Below are 4929 nucleotides of genomic sequence, written 5' to 3' on the forward strand. Positions count from 1 at the left end.
ACAAAACAAAACAAAACAAAACAACCAAAGAAAACCTGTTAGAATAAAAACTACCTTTAGTCCTATCAGTCTTTTGGTTCAGATGAAATAAACATTTTTAGATTTTTTTTAAAAAGATCACAGTTTCCTGTAAACCCTATCTTATTTTGTTATCTAACTTGTCATTAGTCCTACAAAGTATTCCCCTTGGCTTATTGTGTAACACAGAAGAGCCAGACCTTTGTACTTCTGTTTCTCTCTTCTCAGGACTCTCTCAGACCTGGTGATATCATCCCTCCTTTATCATGCCTACTTCTCAAAATCCTCCTGTCTCTCACCCTTGGGAAGCTGAAGGTCTTCTCCCTTTGCCTGGCTACTTCTTTGCTTTGAATATTTTCTTTGCTGCCTTCCTATGCTCTCCTCTGGAAAAAAAAATGAGACGAATAGGATGGTCTGACCTGCCTTTTAGATGAAAGAAAGAAGCTTTTAGCTTGATTTTGACCCTGGAACTTCTTTGATACTTCTTGAATTGCAATATCAAACACCACCTCCCCTCGCCAATCCTCCTGAAAGACACAGAATTTTTCTAGTTAACTCATTCCGGTCTAGTTCTCTAGGACCTACACTGGCTGACTAGCATGTGCTCCTACTTAGTCTACTCATCAAATATTCTAATTTTAAACAAATGCTCATAGTTTTTAAATTAGCTGTCTCTGTTACATTTTTAAAGATAAATAAGAACATTGTATAGTGTTAATTAGAGCAAATGATAGGTCTCACTAGTTTGATGTATCTAGTACCATCTCAGATTTCTCAGGGCAATTGTATTATTTTCCAAGAGTTTTAGAGAGATTATCTCTCACTTGAATGCTTCTTTTTTAACTCTAGGATAATTTTAGGGGTGTTTAAATTATCACTGAATTCAATTATTCTTGCATCTATGGCATTTCATTCAACTAAATTTTCCTTTTGGAAAATGTTTAGAGTTAAAGTTAAGGGCACAAGACTATTAGTTATCTGTTCTTATCTCATGATCAAACCAATGAGTTGCTTGCTTGCTTCCGTCATTCCTTCCCCTGTTCCCCGCCGCCCCTTTTTCTTTGATACAAGATCTCATGATAAGCTCGGGTTCTACATTTAGTCTAGAGTGACCTTCAACTTTGTCTAGCTTTATCTCTTGTGTTCTGGGATTATAGGCATGCATTATATATAATCAAACCATTTTTATTAGTTTATCATTTTGAAATATGTAATTTAACACTTTCATTATTTCCCAATACTCTACAAATCTCTCAATAAACATAGGAACAAATTATTAGCTAATACTTTTTTTTCCTAACTTATAAAACTAATACACAAATAGTCTGATATTAAAGTGCTCAGCTCTAAAATTAAAAGAGAATCAGGGTTATAGTCAAAGGAGTTTGATTTTTTAAAAGTTGTATAAAACATACATTAAGAATTATATTACTTTTTTATCAATCGAGTTTAAAATATATATGTCATATTTAAGTATATAAATACATAAATACAAATATTAATTTTAAATTAATTATTTAAATTAAATTAATATTATTAACAATTATTATTAATATTAATAATTATAATAACATTATTATTAAATGTTAATTTAATATTAGTTTATAATATTAGTTTATAATATTAAATTAATAATAATATATTTACTTTTTCTACAACATGATAGCATATCTTCTTTACGATTAAGCCATGGGAACTCAATCAGCTCTCTGGATGAAAACTAAATACTAACATTCTTGGACAATTTCTGTTTTTTTTTTTTTCCCTGAATATTTTTGACGTTTCTGATGTTCAGTGTCAGTGAAAATTCTCTTGATGCTTGTGTTTAATCCCTCTATACTATAATCCAGCGGGTGAGTAGAGCATAAATTTATCTTGAGAATGGCAAGGTTATGTACATATTTAAATTTTTTCTCTAGCCTTTGTTAAACACTTTAAATCAACAAACTGGCCTGTAAATTAAAAATAGTAGAACCATGTAGCCTAGCTATAGCATTCCTGAACATATACCTAATGAGTTCCATATCCTACCACAGAGACACTTGCATATCCTCATTTATTGCTGCCATATTCACAATAGGTTAAGGAGCCAGATCAGTATAGATGTCCATCATCTATCCATGAATGTGTAATAAAAATGTGGCAAATATGTCTAATGGAATATAGTTCACAGACAAAAGGAAAATTATAAACATTTCAGGAAAACTGATTGATCTGGAAAGTATAATACTAAGTAAGATTCCAGAAAAACAGAAACCGAAGTCCCACTCAGGGTATTTGTTATAATGCATGAGTGTGAATGGCATACATGTGGTTAAAACCTGAGAAGCTAGAAAGCAGACTGAGACAGTAAAATGAGTTGACCAGGAGGAGAGAGAGGATAAAATGGCTCATAGGGCCTGAAAGCAGAAAAACAGAGGAAGAGAGCTACACGGGGAAATTGAGCATAGGCAGCTGAGACAAGAGGAAAATGTACCAAAATACACCATTAGAAAGGGACAAATGATATCTAATACTTTGTATGTTAATTAAAATAATTTAAAAAGTAGAGCAAAGAGGAATTAAGCAGGAATAACTATGCCTTAGAAACTAATTTTGAAATACATTAATCATGTACATACCATATATGTATATTATAAGGGACAGCTGACACATACTTTTAGTAGATAATTTTATCTTGATATGTGATGAGAAAGTAAAGTAATATATTTTGATTTGCTTTCTCTGCTTTTTTATACAGGAATGACTTAATCGTTGTTTCTGCCTTCTAGAAAACTTTACCCTTTGTCTCAGAGAAGTTGTCGCATGACGTCATCTCTCAGCAGAGACAATGCATCCTTTGGTGGTAGAGCAATTCAAAAAAATCAGCTATACTAAAAATGGTTTCGGTTGCTTATTGTGTAACAGATGCCACCACCTATATTGACAGCAGAGCCACATCTCAGTGCTGCAGATAGAAAATGAGAGAGTTGGAACTTGCTGTGTTAAAGTACTGAGATCATCATCATACATTATTAATTAAAATAAATAAGAAATAAAAGAAAAAAAAGGAAGCTCTGCTTCTACAAAAGTATGTGCAAGGCCTGTAGTGAGAATCATGTAGTCATCAGTTTGATTTTTTTTTTTTTTGCCACATCACATACCAAACTTATACTATATGGCTGAAAAATCTCTCTATGACCTTGTCACTTTATGTTTTCATAAATCCCTTCTCCCAGCATCCGTCTCACAGTCACAGGACACTAAGCTCCTTTATCCTTGTATTACGTCACCAAGTCTGGGACTCTCAAGAGAGCTATAAGCTTTGGTGGGTTATTTAAAAATAACTAAAAACAAATGTGTGCAACATTATCCCTAAGAAAAGGTAGACTGAGCTCTAAGTTTTGTTAGGTGACCTCTAAAGAAACATTTAGGTTGTCTCTGCTACTTCTCAGACAACTGAGCTTATCAACGGCACAAACATCATAGGAAACTCCAAGCTAAAATTTTTTCAGCTGCACTGTTCCTGAGTTGTGAGCCATGGAAACGGTGAGAAATAAAGATGGAGATTTCTTTAGAAACACAACATTTTGGAAAAACAAAAATATAAAAATAATACTATTTAGCTACAGTATCAACGTCATTAATTTTCTACATACCAACTTTGAATTTAAAATGGATACAAATATTTCTTTATATTTCCTCTACTGTCAACTTGGTTCTTTCGCGATTTCTCTGAGAACTTAAAGGAAAAGAGGAAAAACTTGGACCCAGGAGTTGGCCTAGCAAGTAAAGTTGCTTGCCACTCAAGCTTGGTAACCTGCATTAAACCCATAAAAATCAAATAAAGGTGGACAGAACTGACCTCACAGAGTTGACCTCTGATTTCCATATGTCTGTTGGGATGCACATTTGTATAATGTACACACATCATAAACAGACACATACATATATGGAAAAATTTAATATCCAAAATGAAAACTGTCTAACCAAATCAAATATGAACAAGCAGATATTACACATGCCTTTAGAATGTGATGATGGAGCGAACTTTATTTTATAAAGAAACAGTCTTTATTCTGTGTATGGACCTGTGACAGATGAAAAAGAGACATGTACAGGTACAATATTTACAGGACTGGGTAAAGGTTTCAGAAATATTTTCCAATTTTATTTAATGTTACCCTATTTGGCTTCAAATTATCTGGGCTAATGTTTATCTCTCTGCTTTGGGGGAACTTACCTTGGCTAAACATTAAGAAAAAATCAAATCAGGTACTCAAGTCTTCTGCTAGATGATAAATGCCTTGGGTTGGGTAGGTGTCTCTGTGTCTTTGCTCATTTGGAGGCTTTGTTTTCTTGATGTCCTCCGTCCCCTCTGGCTCTTACACTCTTCTACCTCCTTTTCCTTGAGCTCTGAGTGGAGGGATTTGATGGAGACATCTCATTTTGGGCTGAGTGTTCCCAGGTCTCTCACACACTGCATAATGACTGGCTGTGGGTCTCTGTATTTGTGGCCATCTACTGCAGGAGGAAGCTTTAGAGTTATACTTTTCAGTGAGATAAGCAAATGTTGTTTTCAAGTACTACCTAGAAGTAGACAAAGTAGAAAGTTGTTGTGTGAAAAATAATTTGAAAAATTGTCTTTTTGGTAAAGCTAGAACATTAGATTTTTGGAGCCAGGATTTCAGTATTTATCAGATCTTATGTTCTTAGTCCATATGTGGGATAGTCAAAGTCCCCAGAGGTTGCACAGGGAGTGTGGCTAAAAGCAAAGGACTTCAAGGAAGATGGAGAGTTTCAATGTCACCAGTTTGTTGTTTTAAATATATCATATTGTCAAGTTTTCTTTGATACCAAAAATACTATCTTTTTCCTCCAATCTTAAAAAAACTGTTTTACTTCCCATACAGCTGGGCTAATAGAATTCCG

This window comes from Arvicanthis niloticus, chromosome 11, assembly GCF_011762505.2.
Source record: "Arvicanthis niloticus isolate mArvNil1 chromosome 11, mArvNil1.pat.X, whole genome shotgun sequence".
Classification (NCBI taxonomy): Eukaryota; Metazoa; Chordata; class Mammalia; order Rodentia; family Muridae; genus Arvicanthis; species Arvicanthis niloticus.